Raw genomic sequence first — 13,968 nt, forward strand, 5'->3', positions numbered from 1 at the left:
GATAGATGGATGGATGGATGGATGGATGGATGGATGGATGGATGGATGGATGGACGGACGGATGGATTTAGGGATGGATGGATGGATGGACGGACGGACGGACGGACGGATGGACGGACGGACGGACGGACGGACGGACGGACGGACGGACGGACGGATGGATGGATTTATGGATGGATGGATGGATGGATGGATGGATGGATGGATGGATGGATGGATGGATGGATGGATGGATGGATGGATGGATGGACGGACGGACGGATGGATGGATTTATGGATGGATGGATGGATGGATGGATGGATGGATGGATGGATGGATGGATGGATGGATGGATGGATGGATGGATGGATGGATTTATGGATGGATGGATGGATTTATGGATGGATGGATGGATGGATGGATGGATGGATGGATGGATGGATGGATGGATGGATGGATGGATGGATGGATGGATGGATGGATGGATGGATGGATGGATGGATTTATGGATGGATGGATGGATGGATGGATGGATGGATGGATGGATGGATGGATGGATGGATGGATGGATGGATGGATGGATGGATGGATGGATGGATGGATGGATGGATGGATGGATGGATGGATGGATGGATGGATGGATGGACGGACGGACGGACGGACGGACGGACGGATGGATGGATGGACTATATAATCTCTCTGGAGATCTCCTTTGGTTAATTGAGTTTCCAGTTCATAACAAACGATAGTTTTATAAAAACAAGAACAAAGTTCAAATAAAAGAACATAGATCAAAGGAAACAATGCGAAGAAAAGTATTCAAAGATTAACGTATATTTACATCATCGTTTCACGCTGTTCTTGACATATTTATGGAGAAAACGCTTGAGGAAATTCAATCCATCATTACAATCGCATGGATTTTTAAAGCGTTATTTGTTTTCCTGCATCAAAAATGATTCATAAGTAAGTTGAGTTTAAAACATTTAGAGAAAAAATATTTTTCATAGTCATTTTTTGGTTCTAAACGGACTTCAACATGACTGAATAATTTTTTTGCATCCAAGCTATTAGCTTGTGTCTGTTGAGTGACACATTCTCGCTGCATCTTAAGTCTGATTTTTAAACCCACTCTGCCTCTCATCAAGCGTCTTTCATCAGAGGTCACATTTCCACCTGAGCCTATCACGTAGCATCGCGCTCGCCGAGCACAATGAGCAACGGCCGACAGCTGCCGTGATGAGCGGGCGGCGGGCGAGCCACGGCGCTCATAAATATGTCCAACAAACAAGACGTACAACCTGCAATCCCATCTGCAGCTCCGCCGATTGCCTGCATCCTGTGCCGACGAAGTCGTACACACCAAAACACTCGCTCAGAAGGGGTCAGAGGAAGGATATCGGGGCTCGACGGATCTTTGTGTTGCTTTTTTGTACGGTGCACCCACAAAATCTTTAGGATGTACAAGACTTGTTGGCACTTGAATCGACACACGTTTGTGCTGAGTCTCGAGTCTTTGCTTTTCAACCGAACATATTTACCGCACTATAAGCCTTTAAATTTCTCAAAAAACGACAGTGGGCCTTATAATCCGGAGCGTCACGTAATGGCGGACATCTATGGAGTAAGATTACTGCCACCGATTTGAGCGCGTCTAATAGTGCAGAAAATACGGTACTTGGATTTTGAGTCCAACTTTCACAGGAAAGATCGGTTTGTTATTAACTAGAGATGCGTCAATGAGGTATCATGAAACAGTTTCATAGTGAAGCCACTGTGTCATGAAACAGTGTCTTACCTTTAAAAGGCCACTAGATGTCAGTATAAGTTTGAAAATGGTGCAAAGTTTCATTGACTCAGTAGATCAGGGCCAAATATTTTGACGCAGAGAGTGACATCTAGTGGCCTTTTAACATTAAGACACTGTTTCATGACACAGTGGCTTCACCTCCAAACAGTTTCATGACACCTCATCAGCCCGTCACTAATATTAAACATGTTGGCGTCGACCAGGAGGCAACCTTTTGCAAAGAGTTTGATTGTTTTTTCGCTATACTGCATTAGTTAAAATAAGCTTCATGAAGCTTCGTCACTACAACAACAGAACTTTATATAAACTTTTGTATAAAATGGAGCAGGTTCAAATAATGAATGTATTTTTGGAAGAGAGCCAAACATTTTCCACAAGTTCTCAATCCTCTGTATGTTTTTGGACTGTGGGAGGAAACCGGAGTTCCTGGAGTAAACCCACGCGACAAGGGTAGAACATACAAACTCCACACAGAAAGGTCAAATCGCTGGACAATGTAGCCTGATAAAGAAAAGTCTGAAAAGAACACAGCGATTTTATTGTCAAAACTGAAGAAATATAACTTATATATAAACTAATAGTTCACCCAAAGTTACAAAAATCACTCATTTTCTACTCACCCACATGTCAACTAAGGTTTAGCATTATTTAATATTTTCCTTTTTTTTTTTATTTATAGGCAAAAATGTATGTCCATGCTAATGTAGCGACCGTAGCTAACTTATTTTCGTCCAAAAAGACACTTAAAAAACATCAAACAATAACTGTTCGGCTGTAACATTCTTTTTGTGTTGATGCCTTGACATGAGAAGAATTGTTACAGAAAAAAATGTTTAAAAATCTATTTTTTAAGATTGTTTGTAGCAGAAGCTAACAGGCTAGCACGCTACACAGATCGCAAACCCTGGGGTTAAATATCACGCAAGCTCCCAGTGTTTATTTACACTTGAGATTTACAGACCATCAGTATTGAGGATGTTTTTAGATGTTTTTTTCTTTGGGAGGAGGACGAAGAAAAGTGTCATTTTTGTCTATAACTCTAAAAAATAAATAGATTACTCGAAGGTAATCCCAACCATTAGTCGACATGAGTAGAAATGGGTGAATTATCAGTACCTTTTTGGACATATTTTGTGTTGAATTTTGATTATTCACAAGTTAGAACAATATACTGTAACCGTCTTGTTGTCGGTATAAGTGACAGGACAAATCTTTTAAAAGTGATTTCCTCCAGAATTGAAAAGCGTTGAGTCGCTAGTTTGCTCTTATGATCGACGTTTGTTAAGAACGTGATTGCGACTCAGGATGAGCTGCAAACATGCTTTAGTAAAGACTTCCAACTCTCGCCTGAAACACTCACTCGGAGGAATTATTGTGGTTCTTCTGCTTTGAAGCTCTTTTCAAAAAAAAAAAATACACCTCTGAAGCAATAATCCCGAGAAAGCGGCGCAGAAAAGCTTTTTGCACTCTCCACTAAATATCGCGTGACTAATTCCTCGTCATAAATGATGAGTCCAAGTCATGGCGCTCACAATATCCCGGCCTCTCCCTCTCTGTAGTCTGGAGAGCTTCAAAGTGAGGAGGTTCGCTTCATCTCAGGGAGTCCGTTGATAGAATTTCACCCCCAACCTGAGAGTGAACAGACGAGCGTTTCTTTTTTTTTTTCATGCAAAAAGCTTGAGAGACAGACGGAGCCGAGTCACTCCCGGGAAGAGTCTTCTTAAGTACTTCATAAGACAGTTTAGGCTGCCATTACGACCATAATCATTACCTTGATGTTTTTATTGAAGCTACTACCACTAAGACCGGACTACAGACTCTCAAACTGTCTCGTACTCGGAAATAAAAGTAGACGATAATGATTTGTTGGGGAAATTCCTTTGGGAAATTAGGATAAATAGGTAGTTAGTCCTATTATGACTGAAGAGCAAGTATTTGCAGTCCAAATATTCAAAGTAAATGGACACAATGTATGTATTCATCTTCTACCGACCATGATGTTTGCTGATGATATAGTGATTTGCAGTAGGTAAAGAAGAGGTGAACGATAAGCTGGAGAGAAGAAAGTTTCTACAGAAACTGATTGACAGAGATTCAGAAATGTGACGAGGAGAGTGTATAAATTACTCATTAACTTAATTTTAATCTAATGAAGATCTTTTTTAATACTTATTACTATTATATTTAATCAATCATTGTATTCTACGGTGGAGTACAAGGGCCACACACACAAAAAGAAAATGACTACGAGATTAAAGTTGTAGAAAATACTTTATTAGAAGATTAAAGTCGAAGGAAAATACTTTATTATGACATTAGAGTTGTAGGAAAATAATTTATTACAAGATTAGAGTTGTAGGAAAATACTTTATTACGAGATTAAAGTCGTACATAATACTTTATTACGAGATCAAAATTGAAGTAAAATATTTATTACAAGATTAAAGTTGAAGTAAAATATTTATTACCAGATTCAAGTCAAAGGAAAATACTTTATTACGAGATTAAAGTCGAAGGAAAATACTTCATTACGAAATCAAAGTCGTACAAAATACTTTATTAAGAGATGAAAATCGAAGTAAAATATTTATTACAAGATCAAAGTCGAAGGAAAATATTTATCACGAGATTAAAGTTGAAGAAAAATACTTTATTACGAGATTAGAGGCGTAGGAAAATATTTATTACAAGATCAAAGTCGTACAAAATACTTTATTACGAGATGAAAGTCAAAGGAAAATATTTTTTACGAGATGTTAGGAAATTAAAATGGGTTTTATTTTACTTTATAAAGTATTAAAGTAAAGTATTACAACCTTAATCTCATAATACATTATTTCCCTGTGATTTTTATCTCGTCGTAGTATTCTGTACTGTTATCACAACAAAAAACGTGTTTAAAACAAATGTTATTATTAATAGTATTTAAGTTACATAAACAACGTTTAAAAAAGGGATGTAAAAAAAAGAGGCCAGCAAAACATTATTAATTAATTAAATTAATTCATGAAATATATGGTAAGAAATAAGATGAAATACCTATAAACTCATAAACACAGACTTATTGTAACTGTTAGCACTTTTCATTCATAATCTACACTCTGTTTGTATTAAACAGTATTTTGATTTATGTTTAAGATTATTTATTTAATGTTGCAAATTTGCACCGAAGAACATTCTTAATTCCAATAATTGACTAATAAAGGTAAAAAAAGGAATTATAGATAGAGTATATATAGTATATATAGAGTCTGAGATATTTTAAGGAGGTAGAAGATCCAAAAAAAAAGACTTAAAAAGTTGAACCGTGCTCTCATGACTTCTTAAAGCTGAGACACTATATCTAAAGTATTTTAATCGCGGAGCAGATTCACATGATTGCTGAACAACAAAAGAGGTCAAAGCTATTATCCGACGCGATGATGTTGTCAAGACCTCTCATGTGCCGACGAGCGAAGAGGGCGAGGATCCGTTTTAGCTCTTAAATATCATCAAATATTGATGGTGGAAGTCACCGGGGATCAGGGACACGGGGGTCTTCTCTTTGTCTCGCTATTAGAGTTTCAGCCTCAGTGGGTCCCTCAGCAGACCCTCCTCCGGCACAGAGATCAGATTGCCGGAGAGGATGAGCTTAAAGCTCAAACTGCTTTACCGGAAGATTATCCACTTCCTCTGCTTCTGTCTTCTCTTCGAGGAACGATGGTGTCGGCGTATTTTCAACACCAGAGCGGAGTCCAGAGCGGCTTTTATCAAACTAATCCTGAGAGGCGGAACAATCGGCGCTAACGCTAACGCCAGACCAAACCCTTGAAGATAACGCCAACCCTTATTTTAACCATAACAACAACCTCAAAGCTAAACCTAACCATATTTTTTAATGGTCAAGCTAGCCCTAACTTGAACCCTTACCCAGACCCAAACCTTAAAGCTAACCTTAATGCTAACCTTAATGCTAAACCTAAACTTAATGTTAACCATTACATTAAAGCTAAACTCAACGCTAATTCATATGCTAACCCAAAACCTAATGCTAATATTAATGCAAATGTTAACCCAAAAGTTAATGCTAACCCTAACCTTAATGCAAATGCTAACAATGACATTGACACTAACCCTAAACTTAACCCTATAGCCAAATCAAATCTTAAAGCTAACATTAATGCTAAACCTAAACTTTAATGTTAACCCTTACATTAAAGCTAAACCCAACGCTAACCGCAACATTGATGCATATGCTTACCCAAAACTTAATGCTAAACCAAAACTTAATGCATATGCTAACCCAAAACTTAATGCTAACCCCAACATTAATGCATATGCTAACCCAAAACTTAATGCAAATCCCAACATTAATGCAAATACAAACCAAAAACGTAATGCTAACCCCAACATTAATGCATATGCTTACCCAAAACTTAATGCTAACCCTAACATTAATGCAAATTCTGACCCAAAACTTAATGCTAACCCCAACATTAATGCAAATGCTAACCCAAAACTTAATGCTAACCCTAACATTAATGCAAATGCTAACCCAAAACTCAATGCTAACCCCAACATTAATGCAAATGCTAACCCAAAACTTAATGCAAACCCTAACATTAACTGAAATGCTAACCCAAAACGTAATGCTAACCCTGACATTAATGCAAATTCTAACCCAAAACTTACTGCTAACCCTAACATTAACTGAAATGCTAACACTGACGTTGGCCTCAACGTTGACTCTAACTCTAAACTTAACCCTCTAGCCAACTTAAAGCTTAAACCTTATCCTTAACCTAACCATATTCTTAACAATAGCTCTTACTTAAACCATAACTGTCTTTTAAACTTTCTTTTCACCTTCCAGCCTCACTATTGTACTTACTTTACTTTACAAGTGTATTGACAAATTATTTACTATGAACTTAGTCAAGAGAGGATTTTATAGAAGTTAAGTCATTAAGTAGAATTACAAAGAGAAGTCGTTAGCTAAACATTTCACTGAATTAAAAGTCAAAAGATTAAAGTGTCAATCATTTGGAAACGTAATTGAAAATGTAGATTGTTTTGCTTTTGTTTTGTATTTGAGGAAAAGTAAAAGTAAAAGTAACTTATTATCACTGGATACAAAAGACAAACGACGTCCATCTCGTTTGTTAAAGGAAGACAAATAATTGCACGTGTCGCCCTCATGAGGTCAGTATCAGTATTACAAGATACTGTCCATTTGAACAATTAATAAAAAAACCTGATTCTTAGGAAATATATTCGTTTATAGATATTGAACATAAGATTTTGTGGTCATATTGTTCAGAAATTAATTAATTTAGGATCATAAATCTGATTGGGCTCCACTGTGATGCAGTTCGACCATCAGTCCAGTAGATGGCAGCAGCTATTCTCAAATGACTCATAGTGTTAGTTGATTTGTCTTTTCTGAGTCAGTGCGTCACTTATGTTGGAAAAATATCTAATATTATACTTTTCTCTTCCGCAGGAAGTGCTCTTTGCCTTGCGTGAACTTCTTCCTTGTCTTTAATGTAAGAAATTAAATGTTTTAAATACGTTTTAATGTAGATTAAAAAAACAAACATTTTTAATTAACCTTATTTTTCTCTTGGCAGATATTCTGTTTCTAATCGAACCTCCCGGATTATTTAATCAAGATAAAGTGAGTGACATTTAATTTAATAGAAACAATTGTTTTTGCCGCAATAAATATTTGCCTTTTCCCTGAAAAAAACATTTAAAAAATGTATTTTATTTGTTTATATATTTTAAAAGATATAGTTCAATGTATGAAATACATTTTAAGAATGACTACTTCACATATTAAAATGAACTTTTGAAACCTTGACGTAATAGTTATTTAATAATAATATTTTGTGTTTTTGTGTGTTTTTTTTCCAGTTGTAGCAAATATCCAACCTACCTGTTCTGCTCAAAGGTTTCCTGCTTCAGGTCACATGACCTGGAAGAAAGACCCTAGAAGACTTTTGGAATCTGTGGTAAAAAAAATACACCGTCATCACTTTACATCCGTGTAAAGCTAACGTATAACAAAACAAGTTGTTGTCTCGTCTCGCAGCATGGGTCGTCGATCAACCTCGAGGGAAGTCCCAAGGCTGATGAACTGAGTCGTGAAGTGAGACCACCTGCTGGGCTCCCGCCTCCATTTGGGGGGTGTCCTATATGACCTGACGAGTCAGCAAATCTGGTGAGTTAGTTCCAACCAAAATACATTTCAAGAATACTTGTTGTTGTCTGCAAATATGGATTGTTGAAATGGTTAATCGTAAACAATGTGTTGATGAAGCTTCATGAAGCATCGTCCTATTTTTTCGAGGTCAAAAGGTGGCGCCCCTTGGATTAAAAAAGGTTGGGTGAGGTTCTCACTGGAATATCTTTACAAAGCAATGGATTCTAGATCTGCTAGATTTCCTTATAGTGACGCTTCATGAAGCTTCATCAGTCCATCACTAGTTAACGCTATATTGACTTAGAAAGTAGTTACAGGATCGGGGTTTGTTTTCAAAGTCAAAGGGACCCTCAAGCAGAATTAAGTCTGATTGAAAAATTATTTCTGGCTCCCCCTAGTGACATCTTACCGCAGTTGCATTTTTTGCAAAACACTATAAAGGCTCTTGCTGTGTTGGATTTATATTGTTTCACCCTTGTTACTAAAAATAACAACCTTTCAGTACTTTTGAGAGAAGGTGGCGACCTTAGTTTAATAAGGATTGAATGAGTTTTAGAAGGAATATCTGTTGTAAACAAAATATTCTAGAGATGCTAGATGCCAGTGAAGCTTCATGAAGCTTCATCAGACCATGACTAATTAAAATGCTATAATTTCTGACACATACTAACAGGATCAGTTTAGTTTTTTAAAGTCTGAAACAGAAATGAGTCTGATTTCAAATTTTATTTCTGGCTCCCCCTAGTGACATCTTACCACAGGTGCATTTGTTTTGCAAAACATGATAAAGGCTCTCGCTGTGTTGGATTAATACTGTATCTCCCTTGAAACAAACAACAAAACAAAAAAACAACTACTTTTACTTTTAAGAGAAGGTCTTAGTTTAATAAGGATTGAGTGAAGTTTATCTGTTGAAAATAAAAGATTCTAGAGATGCTAGAGTTCAATCGAATGAAGCTTAATGAAGCTTCATCAGTCCATGACTAAGTTAAATGCTATATTTCTGACCCAAAATGAGTTCCAGGATCAGTTTAGTTTTTTTTTAAACTCATACAGTCTGAAGCAGAAATAAGTCTGATTGAACATATTGTTTCTGGCTCCCCCTGGTGCCAAAAAAGATAAAATATCTTTAATTTTATCATCCTTAAAAACAAAAGCTAACTTTTTTTTTTAATCATAACAGAAAATGTGTAATATATATATTTGAATGTGTTTTTTTTAAGTCAAAATGTGCCGTCGCTGCTTTAAGGTCAATAAGATTGACGATCCATCAACGACTGCAGGCACAAACCAGTTCCTGTGCCTCATTAAAACGTAGAATCTCAGCGAGGAAAACATATCTTTGACTGACAGACCAGGTCAAACCTTATCAGAGGAAGAAATAACTAATCAAACATGAAAGAGCACGAGCCAGATAAGGATGATATTTGCAGGTGTCATTATTTACACGACGGCCAGACACTGAAATGTGTTATCAGTTCAGAAAACACGACAAATGTCGTCTTCCCGGAGCATTTTTAATTATTTTTGACTGTTGCTACGTCGATAATGTCAGGATGTCGAGGAAACAAAACTTTAATTAGAGGAATCTAAAATCAATAATTTGACGCCTGGCAGCCTTATTTATTTAGCTGTGGCTAGAAAATTATAACAATTCACAAAAAAGTGTTCATAATATTTTCTGGGTAATTAATTTTAACCTTTTATCCGTAAAACAAAACAAAACTAGAAATAGAACCCGACCATAATTCTCTGTATATCTAAATGGATAAGAAAAAAGACAATTGGTTCAGTGTTAAAAACCATAGCAACATACTACCTGCTAATTAGCTAAGCGCTAATAAAGACAAAAATCGAATAAAACGTTCCTTGAGTCATTTTCAGCTGGTTCGACCAATCTGCAGACACTGTTAGTCATAGTAATGGTTGACTAGTATCTGCCTTGGAACCTTATTTAGATGCGAAATAATCGTCATGCTAACATTTGACGGACGTAAACAAACCCTCTAGATCTGATCGGTGAGACGTAAAAAAAGACCTGTCACTTGGAATACAGGGGCATGTGCTTCTGGACGCCCGGGGGGCAAATATATCTGGGGCGCCCGTCAATTCCGATGCCCTTAAGAGGCTCATGATCGAGAACGAGGGGTTGGCGCTCATCGCTACGAAGGCTAACGTCACGCGTTCTCCGCGTCACTTTACGCAACGGCTAATTTCGGTGCGAACGGACGGAGATTATATTCCATCTCTTAACTTTACGACCCAAAGATCTGCTACGAGGTAATTCTTTGTCATTTGCAGCTACTAGCTGCTAAGCTAATTAGCTGATGCTAACTGATGCTAACGAAGTGGCGGGTTTTTATCGTGGAATACAATCTTGAGGATCGTGGCCACAAAAGAACCGGGATTACTTGGGCTGGTATTGTTTCACTGACTACATTTTCTAGTGCTCATTGGATGCTGGATGGTTGGTCGGCGTGTGTGCGCTAATGCTAGGTGGCAGACGAACAATAGCGATGGGGATCGGCTCCGATAACCATCCAAGGCCGACTGATGGGAGATGACGGGTTTGCAGTCTGAGGGTGAACTTGAGCTCGGACGCTGGACAACAATAGGATCCTCGGGAGGATCTTTTCGCTGACCATGTTCTAGCTGATGACATTTTTTGTAACCATTGTTAAACCGTTTAATTTAAACAAGCGCCGCATCTCAAGGTCACTTCATCGAGTTGTTAAGAAGGTTCTAGTTTAACCGTACGAGGTTGATGTTGACATCTTGTGTTCTTGTTGTGAGTCGTTTCCACTTGATTGGACTTTTTTTAATCGAGATGTTTAAACGCCGGACGTGGAAATATGTCCAGGAGTTAATGTTTCTACAATTATATCAAGCCTTGTTTTTATCTCTGACACTTCATTCTTCAGTTTGTATACAATTAAATTTTTTTATTTTTTTATTATACATGACATTTTAACACAAAGGATGATGAAAATACCTTTTTATAAAGAAATAAAAGCGCTATATAAATAAAAATGACTTACCTACCTACTTACATAAATAGTTTGAATCAAAGATTCATTAAATATCCTTCTGATTTTTATTAAAAGTATCTTTGAAAAAATTTTTAATAGATAATTTAAGATAAGACACAAATAAGTTTTAATAAATATTTTTTCATTTCAATATTAACTAAAATCTCTTCACTTCGTTACATAGACCAGAGTTGATCAAGTTTGTGACCAGATGAAGAAAAATATGTAATTTTGTCAAATGCTTTAATGGTATAAATTAATAAAAAGTTGTATTTGTGTGTTTTTAAAATGATATTATACATTTTAAAACGAAGGACAATGAAAATACCTTTTTATAAAAAAAATTACTTCACATAAAAAGCACTTTAAATCAAAAATTCATTCAATATCCCCCTGATTATTATTTAAAAATATCTTTAAAAATATTATTGAAATATAATTTATGATTCATGGAAAACTATAAATAAATAATGGTTTCATTTCAATATTAACTAAAATCTCTTCACTTCGTTACATAGACCAGAGTTGATCAAGTTTGTGAACAGATGAAGAAAAATATGTAATTTTGTCAAATGTTTTAATGGTAAAATGAATAAAAAGTTGTATTTGTGTGTTTTTAAAATTATATAAGACATTATAACACGAAGGACAATGAAAATACCTTTTTGTAAGAAAATAAATTCACATAAAAAGCACTTTAAATCAAGAATTCATTAAAAATCCCCCTGATTTTTATTTAAAAATATCTTTAAAACATTTTTTTTTAAATAATGTATGATGCATGGATAACTATTGAACTATTGATGAATTAAATTACTCCAAAAACACATTCAACCTTTCAACATTCTGATAGCATTGATATACTTCCATAGGTAGGTAGAACTTTATTGAAATTGCTGGTTTTTTTTCCAATTAGCCACAGCAATACAGCAAATATTCATAAAAAAATAAATAAAATAAAATAAGAACAACAACAGAGAGAAATAAAGAGAAAGGACAAGATGATACAATCTAAGTCTAAAGATAAAGATAAAGAACATAGATCAAAGAGAGAGGATACAAAGATTAACAAAGATTAGTAGTCTTTTATTTAATAGTCCCTATAATGAAGCGAGTATATACAACTATTATAATATGTTAACAACATGATTTTATTGAGTCGTATCAGTAAAACACCAGCAGTAAAGTAACATGTTGCATTAAGTTCAATCAAAGTAGAAAAAAAACTTCAGAACTAACTCCTTTTCCCCCAAAAAAGCACTCAAGGATACAATTTGGAGTTTGTCATGTTGGCTATATTAAGCTACATCGCGGCTCTTTACACGCGGCAGTAATTGCTGAAATTAATCATTTCACCGCCGCCGCGTCAAACCTTCCTCGGAGAGACGGCGAGCACAATAGCGAGGTTGCGACCCACTAAAGTGAAGCCTTGGCTGGAGTTAATGTCATTAATTCCCTGCGATGATGAGAGGTTGTTTCCACGTCATCACTCCATTCATTCTCAAGACCATTCATTTCACTTCGTGTCATGATTACGACTTTTGATATCGAAATAGTTCCGTAGAAAAAAAAATATTTTGTTTTCCTCAAAACCAAATAGTATTATAAATATTTGTTGTCTTCCTTACATTTTATTTCGTACATGGTTGCTCAATACTGATCATAAAACTAGTTATTTCAGGATTTAAAGAATCAACTTAATTTAAAAACGTCTATATTTAAAGGTTGAATACATGTTTATTGAATAATTTAATACAATTTTTGGAAAACTTATTCTCCTCAAAAATAATAACATTTTATTTTACTGCACCAGAAAATAACACACAGGGAGATTTGTAAATATTGTTAATTAAGTATATCCTGTATATTTGTGTATTAATAAGTCTTTAAATTTAGAAGTATATTTGTAGTGTATTCTTAATTAAGTATGTTATTCCATTTTTGTTGTTAATGTTTTCCCCTTGTGGGACTAATAAAAAATCCATCCATCCATCCATCCATCCATCCATCCATCCATCCATCCATCCATCCATCCATCCATCCATCCATCCATCCATCCATTTATCCATCCATCCATCCATCCATCCATCCATCCATCCATCCATCCATCCATCCATCCATCCATCCATCCATCCATCCATCCATCCATCCATCCATCCATCCATCCATCCATCCATCCATCCATCCATCCACCCATCCACCCACACACCCACCTATCCATCCATCCATCAATCCATCCATCCATCCATCAATCCATCCATCCATCCATCCATCCATCCATCCATCCATCCATCCATCCATCCATCCATCCATCCATCCATCCATCCATCCATCCATCCATCCATCCATCCATCCATCCATCCATCAATCCATCATCCATCCACCCATCCATCCATCCATCCATCCATCCATCCATCCATCCATCCATCCATCCATCCATCCATCCATCCATCCATCCATCCATCCATCCATCCATCCACCCATCCATCCACCCATCCATCATCCATCCACCCATCCATCCATCCATTAATCCATCCATCCATCCATCCATCCACCCATCCATGCATCCATCCATCCATCCATCCATCCATCCATCCATCCATCCATCCATCCATCCATCCATCCATCCATCCATCCATCCATCCATCCATCCACCCATCCACCCACACACCCACCTATCCATCCATCCATCAATCCATCCATCAATCCATCCATCCATCCATCCATCCATCCATCCATCCATCCATCCATCCATCAATCCATCCATCCATCCATCCATCCATCCATCCATCCATCCATCCATCCATCCATCCATCAATCCATCATCCATCCACCCATCCATCCATCCATCCATCCATCCATCCATCCATCCATCCATCCATCCATCCATCCATCCATCCATCCATCCATCCATCCATCCATCCATCCATCCATCCATCCATCCATCCATCCACACACACTTTAA

The 13,968-nt window shown here is 36.6% G+C and overlaps 1 protein-coding gene across 4 annotated transcripts in view; it reads left to right on the plus strand.

The window, feature by feature from the left end:
* The window catches only part of LOC148068079 (poly(rC)-binding protein 3), a 55,434-nt gene that overhangs the window by 20,770 nt on the left and 20,696 nt on the right, over positions 1-13,968 (plus strand). For all 4 annotated transcript variants that reach the window (XM_087803937.1, XM_087803936.1, XM_087803934.1 and 1 more), the window contains exons 2-5: positions 7,273-7,315; positions 7,400-7,446; positions 7,686-7,783; positions 7,864-7,992. The gene's annotated coding sequence lies outside the window, so the exon portion shown is untranslated. The remainder of the gene's footprint in view (positions 1-7,272; positions 7,316-7,399; positions 7,447-7,685; positions 7,784-7,863; positions 7,993-13,968) is intronic.

The sequence above is a fragment of the Callionymus lyra genome, chromosome 12, assembly GCF_982586985.1.
Source record: "Callionymus lyra chromosome 12, fCalLyr1.hap1.1, whole genome shotgun sequence".
Taxonomy (NCBI): Eukaryota; Metazoa; Chordata; class Actinopteri; order Syngnathiformes; family Callionymidae; genus Callionymus; species Callionymus lyra.